Source organism: Ursus americanus, chromosome 31 (assembly GCF_024610735.1).
Source record: "Ursus americanus isolate L20-20 chromosome 31, mUrsAme1.1.p, whole genome shotgun sequence".
NCBI lineage: Eukaryota > Metazoa > Chordata > Mammalia > Carnivora > Ursidae > Ursus > Ursus americanus.
Genome location: NC_142157.1, coordinates 23,125,278 through 23,143,812, shown reverse-complemented (window position 1 = coordinate 23,143,812; position 18,535 = coordinate 23,125,278).

Sequence of the window (18,535 nt, the reverse complement as noted above, 5' to 3'; positions counted from 1 at the left end):
TTGAACTGTAACCCTTACTAGTACTCTTATAGTGTCAGATGCATTTGAATATATTTTATCACTGGGTGTGAGGTAGGGATCTAACTAATATTTTCGCTCAAATGGATACATGTTGGCATAATAATCCATCTTTCTCACTTTGATTTGAGAAACTGCATATTAAACACACACACATATGTGTGCTTGTACATCATGAGCTCATTTCTGCAGCTTCTGTTTTGCCACATTCATCTCCCTGCTCCTGGGTCTGTATCACACCATATTGATTATTATAGTCCTATTATGTGGACAGATGGGCAGAAGAAGTGTTAATTAATCCCAACCCCAATTTAGAAAATAAGGGAGTGAACAGGGACCTATAGATAACAATTGAACCATGAAGGGATTTTTCCAACTCAACTGTGGTTTGTTATGTTCAGTAGGAGGAATACTGTATGTTTCAAACCATGTGTTGCTGTTTTACAGTTCCCATAGAGACAGACCATGGAGACCCATGATGAGGTTTTACCTTGCAAAGTTCTTAATAGAAGTAACAGACAACTTTTAGTCTCATGTCTGTTTTATTGTTACACAGCACAAACAGTGTCTGAACTTAAAGTGTTCTCTCACGTTGAGAGTACTGAGATACTTCACTCTTCTTAATTAAGTTCCATGTATTTCCTGGTTAAATAAGGAAGTTTGAAGGGATGGTGAGGACAGAACAGCAATAACAACACTGCAGAAAAGAAACAGCTGTAATTGTACGGGTATCACAAAGTCTGGAATTTTGGTCCCGTTTTCAAGTGCTCAATGAAGGAATCCATGTTTTCCTTTATGATATTAATAGTAATTAAAGATAAAAAAGAAAATATCAGTGGCACTGCTTAGTTGCAGTGATAAATGTTTTCCCTTGTTGAGTGATGCTGTTACAAACCTTAAGCTGGTTTTATCTGTTGCTTCGGTAAGTATAGTTAAGGTACCGAGAAAAAAGACAAGTGATTTCTCCTTTTGCTATAATTTCTTAGTGGCCACAAATTGATGCATCACCAAAAACATGCTTGGCCTGTTTGCAATTTGCTTTGTCTGTAAACGAATGATAGACATAGTTTGAAAAGTTTATCAGGTTTTAATAAACAAGACAGTTGTTTTGTGGTCTAGCCCTTGAGAATGTATAGTGTTTTTTTTGTTTTTCCTTTTAGTTGCATTGTTGCAGCATTCAAGCAAAGACATCCAAAAATAGCCAGCTGAGAGACAAAGACCTTCTAAATTCAGGCTTTGTTGGAGTTTATAATTAACTCCATGCATCCTAAGAACTCAGTGTAGTTCATAAAGATTACAGTGAGCAAATGAGCCTTAAAAGTCAAATATAAATGAAAGATATAAAACATATATCAGTTTGGTTGGTCAGTGCAGAATAATCAGAGGCGCAAATCTTCTGTAATCAATAAAAATCTGCAATATGCCATTTGTTCTCAAATTACATGGAAAAACCCTGCTAGGAGACTGCCATAGGCTAATGTATCCCTCTGAAATCCATATGTTGAAACCTAATCTCCAATGAAGTGATATTTGGAAGTGGGGCCTTTGGGAGGTGTTTAGGTCCTAATGGGATCCGTGTCCTCATCAAACCCCGGAGCTGCCTTGCCCCTTCCACCAGGTGAACACGCAACAAGATGAAGGCTGTGAACCAGGAATGTGGGCTCTCACCTGACACTGAATCTTGCTAGCATCTTGATCTTGGAATTCCAGCTTCCACAACTGTGACAAATTCTTGTTGTTTATAAGCCACTCATTGGTGGTACTTCGTTACAGCAGTCCAAATGGGCTAAGACAGAGACATTTCAGCAGCCTCAGTCTCTGACTTTTCCATTTCTTTGTCATGCACATGTGAGTGGGGAGAAGGGCAGAGGAAGAGGGAGAGAGAGAATCTCAAGCAGACTCCCCGCTGAGCACAGCCCAACAGAGGGCTTGATCTCGCAACCCTGAGATCATGACCTGAACCAAAGTCATGAGTCAATGCTTAACTGACTGAGCCACCTAGGCCCCTCAAGTCTGGGGGATTTTGAGAGGAGACATGACTTTTGGGTCTGACCTTAACAGGATTCTGCCACTCCTCCACTGAAAATAGATCTTGAGGAGTCAAGGCAGGGGATGCAGAGGTCTCATTAGAATGCTTTTGCAATAATCTAGGAAGCAGGTCAGGGAGATACGAAGATGTGATTACCTTCTGGATCTATGTTGAAGGTACAGTCAACAGTATTTGCTCATGAGCTAGAAGAAAAGGAATAAAGACAGCACCCTGGCTTTTGGCCTGAGCAATGGGAAGAATGGAGTTTACCTAACAAAAAGCAGCTATCAGTCGTATCTCATTGATTGCTCTGGCTGTGGTTCTGGTTTCTACTCTTTTACTTTGGGCCACACCACTCTGATTCCATTTTTTTTTTAATCAAAAAACTGAAAGAGCAGTTTTAGGTTAACAGAAAAATTGAACTGAAAGCACAGAGATTTCCCTTATACACTATGCTCCCCTACCATGCACAGCCTCCCCCCGTTATCAGCACCCCCACCAGAGTGGGGCATGTGTTACAACTGATGAACCTACACTGACCCATCATAATCACCTGACGTCCATAGTTCACATTAGGGTTCAGTTTGGTGTTGTACATTTTGTTGACAAATGTATAACATGTATCCACCGTTGTATATCCCACAGAATAGTTTCACTGCCCTAAGAAATCCTCTGTGCTCTGCCTATTCATCCCTGCCCAGGAACACCTGGCAACCACTGATCTTTTTACTGTTTCCAGTTTTGCTTTTTCCCAAATGTCCTATAGTTGGAATTACAAACTATAGACATTTTTCAGGTTGGCTTCATTCGCTCAGCAGTATGCATTTAGATTTTCTCCATGGAGTCTTTCCATGGCTTAACAATTCATTGCTGTTTTTGTGCTGTTAAAATCATCCATTGTCTGGACGTCCCACAATAACTATTCAGTCACCTACTGAAGATTATCTTGTTTCCTTCCAAGTTTTGGTAATTATGAATAAAGCTGCTATAAATGTCCATGTGTAGGTTTTGGGGTAGACACAGTTTTTTGACTTTTTGGAGTTAATATCAGGAAGTGTGATTGCTATGGGGCGCCTGGGTGGCTCAGTTGTTAAGCGTCTGCCTTTGGCTCAGGTCATGATCCCAGGGTCCTGGGATCGAGCCCCACATCAGGCTCCCCGCTCAGTGGGAAGCCTGCTTCTTCCTCTCCCACTCCGCCTGCTTGTATTCCCTTTCTCTCTGTCAAATAAATAAATAAAAAAATCTTAAAAAAAAAAAGTGTGATTGCTAGATCATGTGGTAAGATGGTGTTTAGTTTTGTAAGAAACTGCCAAACTCTTCTAAAGTGACTGTCCTGTTTCATGTTCTTACTAACGGTGAATGCGTTTGTGTTACTCCACATCCCAGCCAGCAGTTGGTATTATCAGTGTTTTGGATTTTGCCCATTCTAATAAGTGTCCAACAGTATCTCACTGTTGCTTTAATTGATTCCATTGTCAACAGTTGCCAAAAGTTGTTGCTGTTGTTGTTTAATTACCTGGCCTTTTCCAAGACCTCATCCTTCTGGACCACTGAAGCCATTTGGACTTCCTTTCAGATTTTGGAAACGTTTTCTTGGATCTCAGATTAGACAAACCAACAAGTCCCTATATTGGGCATTGCTAAGAGACAAAATCATCTGAGACCTGGAGTCTGTTAGTCACAGCTTCGGTACACTTGGCTCTCTCTCTACTCTGGCCAGTTATGTGTGTAAATGGCCCTGTGACTCTCCTTCATCTTGTTAGTTTCTAAATAAGAATATTCCCTTTGACATTACTGGCTATTCCCACTCTATGCTTAGTTTATTAGAGTGCATGAACATGTCAGCCATCATAAACTCAAGCTAATAAGTCTTAAATTTACACCTCCAAGCCTAACTTCTCACCTGAATTCTAGCCCTATATTTTTAGGTATCTAGAGAATACCCTCATTTTGATCATCTCGCAGTCCTATTTTTGCTGTCCCTCAAATTCTGCGCATGTGTCTCTCATATGACCTCTCTCTGGGGTCTGCAGGTAATTGTCTTGTGTGTTCATCTATTTTCCTCACCCCCCCCCCCCCAGATGCATCAGTGGGGCTCCGTCAGAGTATATCCACCACTGATAGGACAGTTCTCACCTCTGCCGCTCTTACCTGGAGTCCTGCAGTAGCTCCCTAGCTGGTCTCTTGCCCCCACTTCTGCACCTTTTATGATACACCCCTGTGGAGCAGCCAGAGTGTCCCCAGCTTTCTGCAGATGTAATTGACATATTGTGTCAGTTTAAGGTGTATAGCGTGTTGATCTGACAACAGAAGGAGTGATCTTTTAAATCAGATCCTTTCACCTTGTTTCACATTCTCCAGTGGCACCCCATCACTATCAGAGTAAAGTCCAGATTTCTCACCATGGCCTGAAGCCCCTGTGTTATCTCATTTCTGCCTACCTTTCCCAAACTGATCTCCTAGTTTGTCTTTCTCAGTGCCAACACTCAAACTTGAGAAACTACTTCCCACCGCAGGGCCTTTGCACTTGCTTTTCCCTCTGCCCGGGTTGCCTTCCCAGATGCTTCCTTCAGTAGCTCACTCTCATCCCCCAGCTCTCAGGTTTCCCTGACTTTCTGAGGTAATGTGGTTACCTGCTCTCCTATCAGTCCCATTCACTCTCTATCCCATTTCCTATTTATATTTCCTTCATGGCATTTCTAAGTTAGTATTATGGGAAATTATCTTGTTTGCCTGCATGTTTGCAGTTTGCCTCTCTCGAGCAGAACGTAAGCTCCCTGAGGACAGCATCCTTGTCTTCTCCCTCACTAGGACCTGGAGCTTAGACCAGTGTCTGCCGTAACGTGGGAGCTCAAAACATATCTGCTGAATAAATATATTTGAAACTTAGCACTTCCCTCCAGTGATTTCTCATCCTGTTCTTGCATCTCATTCTAATGGACTTTCTTTCTCGAGTTGTTTTCTCAATCCTCTAAAAGAAAATTTTGGAGTCCTCTTTATTTCCTCCCTTTTATTTGTACCTCTATTCCATTCAATCCTCCAAGCAAGTCCCGTTGATCTTTCTTTCTGTGATTTTTTCAGATTCCTTTTCACCTTTCTTAGTCATGGCCCATATCATTGATCTGTTTTTCCATCTTTGGTCTTTCTATATTTTTCTAACATTCTGGAGAGTGATGCCAGACTGATGTTTCTAAAAAAATTTGTTTTCAAATGTTATGTCCAAATAGGGTATATTTCTTTTAGGAGTTGGAGGCAAGTACAAAAATATCACTCTGTACAATTGTTGCTAAGTCGAAGCATGAAGAAGTGAATGTGATTAACTATTAAAGTAACTAATCAACTGTGAGATATTATTTATGTATTTTGCTGTTGAAACTGGTATCCTTGAATTTTATCCAGAAACCACCAGTTTAAATTTAAACTAGTAGGTGTGTCCTTGGTAATTTAGTGGTATTTAATTCTGAAATAATAATTGCACAAGCCAATATTAAGTCTTTAAAGTGGAAATTTTAAGGTTGCTCTGTCTAGCATTGCCCGTGGGGCTCCTTGCTTTGACTCTAATGACCAGTTCCAGTGACAGAGATGAAAATATTCTTTGACTTGGAAAATGATAGCACTAGGTGTTATTAACTTGCCGTAATGACCTTTTGAAAAGGCAAAATTTTTATTTTATTCCTTATTTTTTCTCCTTTTTACTGATTGCTTGCACACCAAGTGACCAGAAATTTTGACTCCTGTTGACCCCTTACAAGGACCTATTGGCCATACATGAATGGCAATGAGTTTGGATATAGGCAGATTTCTCAAGAAAAATTAAAGAATTGATATTATTGTTTATAAATCAGGCTCTTGCAGAGTTGGTGTGTGTGAAATGATCTCTCAAATGAGTTTACACTTGAATTAAATGATCAGTTTGAGATGCTGGATGTTTAGTCTGTATTTGGTCCAGACACTCTCTGAGATGGCTGTGAGAAGCTCTTCCTCTGGCCCCTCCCAATGGTCCATGTTCCCTGATGCTCTTGTCCCGATGGAGTCACCTCGCTCGCTGTCTCTGAGCTTGGCCATGTGTCTAATGTTGGCTATTGAAACACCAACTAATGAAACGTGAGTGGAAGCTTGCTTGGCACGAGCACTTTGAAACTTCTCCTTTCGGGCCACTCCTTTTGAGTCCAGCTTCTGCTTTGTGCAGAAGCTCAAGCAGCCATGTGGTGAGGTCCACGCGGAAAAGAATTGAGGACCCTGGACACCACCCCATGTGAACTCCCAATGGCCAGCCTGCACCAACTCAGCCACATAAGCAAGGCCATTTGGAATTTCCCACTATCCCAGCATCCGAGCCCCAACACATAATTTTCCTTCACAAAATACCTTTGGTCTTTCTACCCTCATTTCAGTTGCATGTCCTTGACATACAAATAATAACAGGCATAATACAACCTTAACGCAGCATTTGCTATGCACCAAGCACAGAGATAACAGGTTCATCATTGTGTGACAACTCTGTGGTAGTGAAAGCAAATTCAAAGCATTTTCTCCCCCCCCCCACTCCCAGTCACTGGCTTAAATCATAATTTGTCAAATATTCCTTTTCCATCTTTCAAAAAATTCTTGGCTCACGTACTTCATTGAGCAAATGCTTACTGAGTTCCCACTGTGTGTTAAGCACTGGTGATTCAGTAGTGACCAAAATAAGCAAACATCCTTATCCTTATTGAGCCTACACTCTAGTGGGAAAATAAAGATAATAAAATAAATAAGTGTATCAGCCTAGAGTTAGTTATGTGGTAATGACCTTCAAAGACAATGACAAAGATTCCATTATATGGCCTTTGTAGGTTCCTTGTTTCTGTGAGGCTTGGGATATCTGGGTGAAGAGAATTTTGAGAAAAGGGAAAGCAAGTGCAAAGGTCCTGAGGCAGGAAAGTGCAGGCTAATTTAAAAATTGGCCAAGAGGCCAGTTGTGGCTGGAACAGATGAATGTCTTCATAGGGTGATTATAGGAATAAGATGAGAGAGGAAATGGGGGAGTACAGATCATATCTGGCAATATTGGCCAGTGTAAGGACTTAAGCTTTGATTTGTTTTTTGTTTTTTTTTTTATTATGTTAGTCACCATACAGTACATCCCTGGTTTTTGATGTAAAGTTCGATGATTCATTAGTTGCGTATAACACCCAGTGCACCATGCAATACATGCCCTCCTTACTACCCATCACCAACCTATCCCATTCCCCCACCCCCCTCCCCTCCGAAGCCCTCAGTTTGTTTCTCAGAGTCCATAGTCTCTCATGCTTCATTCCCCCTTCTGATTACCCCCCTTTCTTTATCCCTTTCTTCCCCTACCGATCATCCTAGTTCTTATGTTCCATAGATGAGAGAAATCATATGATAATTGTCTTTCTCTGCTTGACTTATTTCACTTGGCATTATCTCCTCCAGTGCCGTCCATGTTGCAGCAAATGTTGAGAAATCATTCTTTTTGATAGCTGAATAATATTCCATTGTGTATATGGACCACAACTTCTTAATCCAGTCATCCGTTGAAGGGCATCTTGGCTCCTTCCACGATTTAGCTATTGTGGGCAGAGCTGCTATGAACATTGGGGTGCATATGGCCCTTCTCTTCACTACGTCTGTATCTTTGGGGTAAATACCCAGTAGTGCAATGGCTGGGTCATAGGGCAGCTCAATTTTTAACTTTTTAAGGGACCTCCACACTGTTTTCCAGAGTGGCTGTACCAACTTGCGTTCCCACCAACAATGTAGGAGGTACCCCCTTTCTCCACATCCTCTCCAACAATTGTTGTTTCTTGCCTTGTCAATTTTTACCATTCTAACTGGCGTAAGGTGGTATCTCAGTGTGGTTTTGATTTGAATTTCCCTGATGGCTAATGATTTTGAACATTTTTTCATGTGTCTGTTAGCCATTTGTATGTCTTCATTGGAAAAGTGTCTATTCATATCTTCTTCCCATTTACTGATTTGATTATTTGTTTCTCGTGTATTGAGTTTGAGAAGTTCTTTGTAGATCTTGGATACCAGTCTTTTATCTGTAGTATCATTTGCAAATATATTCTCCCATTCCGTGGGCTGCCTCTTAGTTTTTTTGACTGTTTCCTTGGCTGTGCAGAAGCTTTTTATCTTGATGAAGTCCCACAAGTTCATTTTTTCTTTTGTTTCTCTTGCCTTTGGAGATGTGTCATGAAAAAGGTTGCTGTGGCTGATGTCGTAGAGGTTGCTGCCTATGCTCTCCTCTAGGATTTTGATGGATTCCTGTCTCACATCGAGGTGTTTCATCCATTTGGAGTTTATCTTTGTGTATGGTGTGAGAGAGTGGTCAGTTTTCATTCTTTTACATGTAGGTGTCCAATTTTCCTAGCACCATTTATTGAAGAGACTGTCTTTTTTCCACTGGATGTTTTTCCTGCTTTGTCAAAAATTAGTTGCCCAAAAAGCTGAGGGTCCATTTCTGGTTCTCTGTTCTGTTCCATTGGTCTGTGTGTCTGTTTTTGTGCCAGTACCATGCTGTCTTTGTGTACAGCTTTGTAGTACAGCTTGAAATCTGGCATTGTGATGCCCCCACCTTTGTTTTTCCTTTTCAACAATTCCTTGGCGATTTGGGGCCTTTTCTGGTTCCATACAAATTTAAGGGCTATTTGTTCCAGTTCTTTGAAAAATGTCATCGGTATTTTGATCGGGATAGCATTGAAAGTGTAGATTGCTCTGGGTAGCATGGACATTTTAACTATGTTAATTCTTCCGATCCATGAGCATGGAATATTTTTCCATCTTTTTGTGTCATCTTCAATGTCTTTCAAGAGTGATTTGTAGTTTCTAGAATATAGATCCTTTGCGTCTCTGGTTAAGTTAATTCCAAGGTAACGTATGATTTTTGGAGCTTTGATTTTGAACAAGAAAGGCAACTATTGGAGAGTTTTGAATAGGAAAATGACATGATCTGAACTGCGTTTTAATAGGATTGTTCTGTCTGCTGTGTTAAAAATAAGCTGTAGAGGGGCAAGGTTTTGGGAGCCAGGATACAATGGGGGAGAGAGTTTTTGGAATAATCTAGGAAAAAGAGAGTGGTGGCTTGTACCCAGAATGGAAACAGTGTGGTGGTGAGAAGTGGTTGGATTATGGACATATTTTGGAGGTAAAACTGACAGGTTCCTTTGCTGGTTTGATTGTGGGAAGGCGGCAGGGTGGAGATTAAGAATTATTTTAAGAGTCCTTAACTTTCAGCTTACTTGAAGTTATGAAATGAACCTAGTCTGAAGCCTGAATTTCCAACTCCATACGAAGCTCCTCCCCCCCCATTCCCCACCCTTACTGGGACTCCGCCTACTTGAGGGGGTGTGCAGAGTGCTTGGGGTGACGTTTCAGTGGGCTGGCCAGGGAGGGAGGAGAGGGAAGGGATGTAACTGGAAGGTCTTGCTGCCCTCTCTTGGCTGGCTGTACTCCTCTCCTGGGTGACATTACCTGCCATTGATCCTCTCATGTGTGGGTTCCCAGTGGTGTCCTCTCCAAGAGGGACACGGATGAGTTCCTTACGGTGTGCTGAGGGGCTCCCTTCTACAGTTCCCTGTTGTGTGACATACGAGACTCCTGGGGGCTGCTGTCCTAGCTGGGCCACCTGGATGTAGTTCAAGCACAGCTACCCCCCCACCCCCGGTGTCCCCAATAAGTAGAAATAAGGGTCATTCCACTGCTGTTGCATGGCTTCTCCAGTTCTCCTCATCTTGCTCAGGGCAGCATATGAGGGGCGCCTGGGTGGCTCAGTCATTAAGCATCTGCCTTTGGCTCGGGTCATGATCCCAGGGTCCTCAGATCAAGCCCTGCATCGGGCTCCCTGCTCAGCGGGAAGCCTGCTTCTCCCTCTCTCCCCCCCACCCCCCGCTGGTGTTCCTTCTCTCGCTGTGTCTTTCTCTGTCCAATAAATAAATAAAATCTTAAAAAAAAAACCAAAACAGCATATGAACATATTCCCAGAACTGCTGTCTGAGAAGGTCCCTCAATGTTTCAGGCACCCACTGTTATAAAAAGTGTTTTCCCCTGATGCCTCTTTCATTTGGTCTTAGGGAGCGGAGACCCAGTACCCACTCTCAAACATGATTTGAGGAGGAAATGCCCTTTGAATATTGCACTGCTGCAAGGACAGACCCCCCCCCCAGAGACCCTCTCTGCTCCTCTTCCTCTCATTTTCTTACACAAAGAAAGGAAGAAATTCGTGATATAGGACAGTAGCTGGTGAACAGTGCAACATTGCTGAACTAGAAGAACCAGTACTAGAGGTGGCTGGGAATTGATTGCAGATGGAGGGGTACTGATTGGCTTGGCTCCTTGCCCCTGGAGACTGCAGACTCCCTGCTTGTCAGTCCAGCTTTGCCTTCAGCTTAGGGACAGGTGGGACCTACTCAGACACTTATGTTTGAGCCGCTGCTCTGCCACTTACCAGGGACCTTGGGCCTCAACCTCTGAGTTTTTGATTTCCCACCTGTGGAGTGGGGATGTAACATGAACTCTACCAGGTAGCCTCTGTCTTTCTGGATAGCCCTCCTGCCTGCTGTTTGAAAAGAGTTCCCCCATCTTGGATTTCACCCCTTTGGGAATATCTGGTTCCCATTCTTAAATACCCCTGTCCTGGCTGTAATATCTTTTCCTCTTAGAAACATTGCACCAGGGTGTTTACATTTGGTCTCCTCCCGCCTCTCTTTCTGCAACTGCAGCACTCTCCACAGCCTCTTCTTAAACATCTAAGCTTAAGACCTCAACTCCCTGGTGCAAGGTTCTGCCCCCAGACCCCACGTGCTTTTGCTCCGTAAATGTAAGCCGCCTCTGCGGCCAAACCAAAGCTGCCATCTGCTCCATGTGAGGAGAGAAAGAAACCTTTATACCTAAAGCAGTCTTTTTTTTTTTTATGCCATCACCCGAGGTTCTTACCTAATCTCCTAACCAATCCCGCTTCACATTTCACCAGTCAAGATTCAGTGGGGCTACCAAATATCCTCATTTGCTGGAGTACGGGAGTTGAATCTTAATATGTTATTTTATTCTTAAGTATCGTTTACTGTAGTTGTACCAGGTGTCACATGTACTGAGGACAGTGGGAGCTGGAGAAAGGGGACTCTTCAAACCCCAGCAGTTTAAGGGAAAATCAATTCATGGTGCACCTGGGTGGCTCAGTCGGTTAAGGATCTTCCCAGGAACCTGGGATCGAGCCCTGCCTCGGGCTCGCTGCTCAGCGGAGAGTCCGCTTCTCCGTTTCTCTCTCCCTCTGACTCTTCCACGTTCATGCTCGTGTACACACACACACACACACACACACACACACACACTCTCTCTCTCTCTCTCTCTCTCAAATAAATGAATAAAATCTTAAAAAATTCATGAAATTTCCCTTACTCAAGTGGGTGATTATTAAAATGGATTATAAACGGGTATTGTATTGAATAACCACTCGACCCACCATGGTTGTTGAACAAGGTGTTATTAGAACCACAGATGGAATGAGATTTGGTTGCTACCTCGTAGAAGCCCAAAACTCACAGCTGTGATTATTAGCTTTGTAACTGAGGTCACAGACCTACATTGCGGAATGTATTGAAAACTGTCACCCCCGTTCCATAAGAAGCTGGGTTGTTTGGGAGCTTGAATATTTTAAATGTAGTTCTATTTTTTTTTTTTTCCTATCTAGTCCCAGAAGATTTGTGCACCATCTCCTTTGGAAAAGGAGTATATTTGGTTGATCGGGGTATGGAGTCATTATTTGGCAAGTGAATAACCTGAAAATCGATGATAAACATTGTAATTCCCACCACCTGCTATTTACTTTGAGCCAGAAAGTCCATGCACAATATTTAGAATTCTCACAGTAAGCCATTTCATAGGTGAGGAAAGCAAGACAGAAACAAAGCAACTTATTCAGGAATGCATAGGTAGTGAGCGAAAGAACCGGTGTCAGGGGTCTACTGTGCCCTCAGAAACGTCCACCAGGTTAGCTTTTGGTCCCAACCTCTTGCAAGGTTGTGCATTTCAATTAGGATTCTGGAACTGGGCCATATAGGAAAAAGTGGTACCGACTTTCTTGAAATTATAAAAATGAGTAGATGAGAAGTGTGACGGTAATAAGACATTACAGGAAATTTAGTAAATGAAAAAAAACCCCACCTTTTTTTGTTTTTCTTGAGCACTGTGATTTTGACATGGCACATTTCCCCTATTAAATTTTTAACATGATTATATGTGCATTTATGTGACAAAATGCTTTAATTCAATGCAGCAAGACAGCTAAAAATGGCTTGCATTTGCTTTTTTCACTCAAAATATTTGTTTAGAATTAGTCAATTGGTTTAATATGTAACACCAGCTAGTGCGAACAAGAGAAGAAGTACATTGACAGGGAGGAAAATGTTATTGCATAATGTAACCACTGTGTTGATAGAATGAGTTAGTGTTCTTCAGTGGAGATGTTTAGTATTAATTCTGATCTGGAACGTGGTGAAAAAAATACTTGTACTGTGAGTCTTCTACTCAAATCAAAATACTTTCATGGCAAAACATTTTTTTCATACTTAGAAAATTGTTTTAAGTTACATACCCTGATATAATACATACTGTGTTTATAGGTCAGTAAATCAGGAGATGTATTTCTTTTTTTCTCTGATTAGATAGTTCCTCTTATAAATTCTGGGCTGGTGTAAATTTGGAATGCAGTACAAGTGTCTCCCAGTCCATATGGCAATTCTGCAATTTTCACGTTCCATCTTCTTCATGAGGAAAATGTGAGCGGAAAAGAAAAAACATCCATTGATCATCTAGTCTGTGCTGGAACGCTGCATCTTTAGTATCTGTTTTAGTATGTACAGCAGGGATCACTAAGTTCTTGTGAATGGAGATGAATATCATTTTCCACTTCACTTTACGTGAAATACAAATAAAAGTATTTAAGTTGCCCAAATTCATACTAGGAGCAAATACTCAGAGAGGAGACCAGGTCCTTTTGTGCCTCATTGTGCGGAGCTGTGCGAAAGTTGCGTTCTCTGAAAGCATAGGTGACATTGTTCTCCGGACTCAAGGCCACCGTGGCTCATGGGTGGTCAGGGATGGGGTGCAAGGGACAGACAAAACCAGCCTTGTATCTCAGCTCTGCCGTGTTCTGATCACGTGATTATGCACAGTAACTTCCTCTCTAAACTCGAGGTACCACACGCGTGAAAGTGTAGGAGGCTTGTTGAAAAGTCTTAGGACAAGTCTACGTGGCTGATGCAGAGACACCGTAAAAATGGTATCTGTGATTATAATTGAAAGACTTTGTGAAAGTAATACTTGACATATTGTCAGAACTAATGCTGAACTTGACCTTTTTTTTGTTTTTCCTAGTTGGCCTCTTTTTTCTGATTGTTATCAAGAATCTTATGCTGAGGAATTAAGCAAAAGAAAATGTTTTCAATCAGCTACTACTGAGTATAAATGGGAGTCAAGAACAGTCACAGCTTATCTCATTTGACTTTGGTAATAACTGTGTGAGACAAGTGTAATTGTTCCCATTTCACAGCAGAGGAATTAGATTTCAAACATTAGTGAACTAGCCAGCACACTGCCTGGTACCCAGCAGCTACTCAGTGCACGCCTGCTAAATGAGTAAGTCCAGTACGCGGTAGAGCCAGGTTTTTTTTTTTTTTTAAGATTTTGTTTTATTTATTTGACAGAGAGAGACAGCGGGAGAGAGAACACAAGCAGGGGGAGTGGGAGAGGAAGAAGCAGGCTCCCAGCGGAGGAGCCTGATGCAGGGCTTGATCCCAGAATGTTGGGATCACGCCCTGAGCCGAAGGCAGACGCTTAAGGACTGAGCCACCCAGGCGCCCCCTAGAGCCAGGATTTAAAATCAGATGTTGTCATCTCAAGTGCAGTGCTCTTCCTGCTTTCTTGTCTGTCTTCCTGGAATGGACTGGGATGAGCCTAAACAGTGGTATCCTGTGTTATTCATTCAGCAATCAGTGTTTGATTTTGAAAGAAGAGGAATATGTTGGTTTCGTTAGCCTTTATCTGTCTCTTTTGCTTAGTTCGTCGACAATTATTTATACATCCCTATCATCAACCTCCTTTTTTCAATTGAGATACAACTGACTGATAACATCGTATTAGTCCAAGGTATGTAATTTAATGATTAGATTTATGTATACTGTATAGCAGTTTGATAGCCACAGTAAGTGTAGTTAACATCCATCACTGCACATAGTTAGACTTTTGTTCTTGTGATGGGAACTTTGAAGATCTCTCTTAGCGATGTTCAAATACGTTTTCCAGTATTGTTCACTATATTCACCATGCTGTACGTTATATCTGCAGGACTTATTTCTCTTGTAACTGGAAGTTTGTACCTTTTGAGCAGCTTTCTCCATTTCACCCACCCCTCACCCCACCCCCAATACAACCCCTGTCTCTGGCAACCAACAATATGTTCTCTGAGTCTATGAATTCATTTTTTTTTACCCATGTATAAATGAGATAATACAGTATTTGTCTGTGTCTGCCTTCTTTCACTCAGCATAATGCCCTCTAGGTCCATCCATGTTGTCACAAATGGCAAGGTTTCCTTTTTTCTCCTGGGTGAATAGTATTGCATTATAAATGTATACCACACCTTCTTTACCCAGTCATCCAAATGATGGACTTTTAGGTTGTTCATATATCTTGGCTATTGTGAATAATGCTTCAGCAAACATGGGAGTATATCCTTTGGACATACACCCAGAAGTAGGAGTTCTGTTTTTAAATTTTTGAGGAATCTCCATACTGTTCTCCACAGTGGCTGAAGTGGTTTACAATCCCACCAACAGTGCACAAGGATTCTCTTTTCTCCACATCCCTGCCTATTTTTTATCTCTTGTCTTCTTGATGATTACCAATCATACAGGTGTGAAGTGATACTGTAGTTTTGATTTGCGTTTCACTGGTGATTACTGAATATGTTTTCTTGCACCTGTTGGCCATTTGGATGTCTTCTTTAGAAAAATGTCTATTCAGTTTTCTGTGCCCATTTTTAAATCCAGTTGTTAGGGGTTTCTTGAAAATTGAGTTGTATGAGGGATGCTTGGGTGGCTCAGTCAGTTAAGTGTCTGCCTTCAGTTCAGGTCATGATCTTGGAGTCCTACTCATCAGAGAGCCTGCTTATCCCTCTTCCTCTACCCTGCCCCCTGCTCGTGGCTCTGACTCTCTCTCTGAAATAAATAAGTAAAATCTTTAAAAAGAATTGAATTGTATGAGTTCTTTATAAATTTTGGATATTCACTCATTGTTTGATGGGCTTGCAAATATTCTCTCCCATTCTGTAGGTTGTCTTTTCATTTGTTGATAGTTTCCTTTGCAGTACAGGAGTTTTTTGTTTTTTGTCTTTTTTTAAGATTTTATTTATTTATTTGACAGAGATAGAGACAGCCAGTGAGAGAGGGAACACAAGCAAGGGGAGTGGGAGAGGAAGAAGCAGGCTTCCAGCAGTGGAGCCCGATGTGGGGCTCGATCCCAGAACGCCGGGATCACGCCCTGAGCCGAAGGCAGACGTTTAACGACTGAGCCACCCAGGCGCCTCAGTACAGGAGCTTTTACGCTTAATGAAGTGCAACGTGTAGATTTTTTTTTTTCTTTTCTTTTTTTTTTTTTTTTTTTTTTTAAGATCTTATTTATTTGACAGAGAATGAGAGAGAGCACAAGCAGGGGGAGTGGCAGGCAGAGGGAGAGGGAGAAGCAGGCTCCCTGCTTAGGAGCCAGATATGGGGCTCTATCCCAAGACCCTGGGATCATGACCTGAGCTGAAGGCAGACACCCAAGCAACTGAACCACCACCCAGGCGCCCCTCGATTTTTTTTTTTTACATTTGTGCTTTTGGAGACATATTAAAAAAATCATTGCTGAGACTAAGTCAAGAAGCTTCTTCTCTATGTTTTTTTCTAGGAGTTTTATGATTTCAGGTGTTATGTTTAGGTCTTTAATCAATCTTGAGTTAATTTTTGATGCTGGGGTAATACAGGGGACCAATTTAATTCTCCTGTGAATGTTTATCCACTTTTCCCATGACAATTTGTTGAAAAGACTAACCTTTCCCTACCAGATATTCCTGGCTCCCTTATTAAATATTAGTTGACTGCATATGTGAGGATTTAATTCTGGGCTCACTATTCTGTTCTATTGGTCTGTGTGTCTATTTTTATATATCACACTCTTTTGATACTGGCTTTGTAGTATAGTTTGAAATCAGGAAATGTGATGCGTCTGTCTTTTTTCTGATTTCTCATGATTGCTTTGGCTCTTTGGGGTCTTCTGTGGTACCATATACATTTTGAGATTGTTTCTATTTCTGTAAAAAATGTCATTAGAATTTTGATAGGGATTGTATTTAATCTGTAGTTTGCTTTGGGTAGCATGGAGAATTTAATGTTAATTTTTTCCTCTAATTTTATTAACGTGTCACATTTATTGATTTGTATTTGCTGAACCCTCTTTGGATCCTAGGGATAAATCCCACTTGGTCATGGTGTGTGATCCTTATAATAAATTCTTGAATTCAGTTTCTTAATATTTTGTTGAGCATTTTTGCATCTATGTTCATCTGGGATATTGGTCTAAAAAAATTTTTTTTTTTGAGTCTCCTTACCTGGCTTTGGTATTAGGGTAATACTGGCCTTATAAAATGAATTTGGAATGGTTTCTGCCTCTTCTAATTTTGGAGCAGTATGAGATGGGTTGGTGTTAGTTCTTCTTTAAACGTTTGGTAAAATTCACCAGTGAAGCCATCTGGTCATGGACTTTTCTTTGTTGGGAAGTTTCTAGTTATAAATTCAATATCCTTACTAATAGTTACTCTGTTCAGATTTTCTATTCATGATTCAATTTTGATAGGTTGTATGTCTCCAGGCATTTTTGCATTTCTTCTATGTGTTCTGACATATAATTGTTTGTAACAGTCTCTTGTGATCCTTTATATTTCTGTGGTACCACTATAACTTCTTCAGAAATGAATTCATTTCTGATTTCATTTGAGTCCTCTTTTTTTTTCTTGGTGAGTTTGGCTAATTAGTCACTTAAAAAAAAAATCTTTTCGAAAACCCAGCTCTTAGTTTCACTGATCTTTTCTGTTTTCTCTTTAGTCTCTATTTCATTTATTTCCTACCTGACCTTTGTTCCTTTCTTTCTTTTTCTAAATTTGGGCTTAGTTAGTTCTTTTTTTTTTTTTTTTTTTTAAGATTTTATTTATTTATTTGGCAGAGAGAGACAGCCAGTGAGAGAGGGAACACAAGCAGGGGGAGTGGGAGAGGAAGAAGCAGGCTCATAGCAGAGGAGCCTGATGTGCGGCTCGATCCCATAACGCCGGGATCACGCCCTGAGCCGAAGGCAGATGCTTAACCGCTGTGCCACCCAGGCGCCCCAGGTTACTCTTCTTTTTATATAATGACCTTTTTGTCTCTCAGTACAGTCTTTGTCTTAAAGTCTATTTTGTCTGATAAAAGTATAATATCTCTGCTTTGTTTTGGTTTCATTTGTATGGAATACAAATATTTATTTAAATTAATACTCTAATGCAATGGTGGTGGGCTAATCACTCTTTTTAAATTTTTTTTAACAATATTTATTTTGTTATATTAGTCACCATGGGCTAATCACTCCTAAACCCAGTATGATTCTGCTTGGGTTTCTCTCTCTCCCTCTCCCTCTGCCTGTTTCCCTGCTTATGCCCTCTCTCTTTCTCCCTCTCCGCAACCCCCTCCACCAACTAAAAAATAAATCTTTTTAAAAAATGGACAGAAGACATGAAAGACATGAACAAACATTTCTCCAAAGAAGATATCCAGATGGCCAACATATGAAAAGATGCTCAACATCACTCATCATCAGCGAAATATGAATCAAAACCACAATGACACATCACCTCATGCATGTCAGAATAGCTAAAATAAAAAGCACAAGAAACAACAAGTGTTGGTGAGGATGTGGAGAAAAAGGAACCCTCATACACTGTTGGTGGTAAAGGAAACTGGTGTAGTCCATCAGTGGAAAACAGTATGGAGGTTCCTCAAAAGTTAAAAATAGAACTACTACTTGCATCTATTAAAATGATCATATATATGGTTTTTATCCTACTGATGTGATGTATCACATTGATTGATTTGTGATATTGAGCCATGCTTATATCCCAGTAATAAATCCCACTTGATTGTGGTGAATGATTTTTTTTTTTTTTTTTTAGTGTACTGTTTGCTAGTATTTGTTGAGGATTTTCCCATCTATGCTCAATAGAGATACTGTCCTATAATTCTCTCTCTCTCTCTCTTTTTTTTTTTTTTTGTGGTGTCTTTATCTGGTTTTGGTATCAGGATGATACTGGCCTCATAGAATGTATTTGGAATTTTTCCTTCTATTTTTTGGAACAGTTTGAGTAGAATAGGTATCAATTCATCTTTAAATGCTTGGTCCTTGGGATGCCTGGGTGGCTCA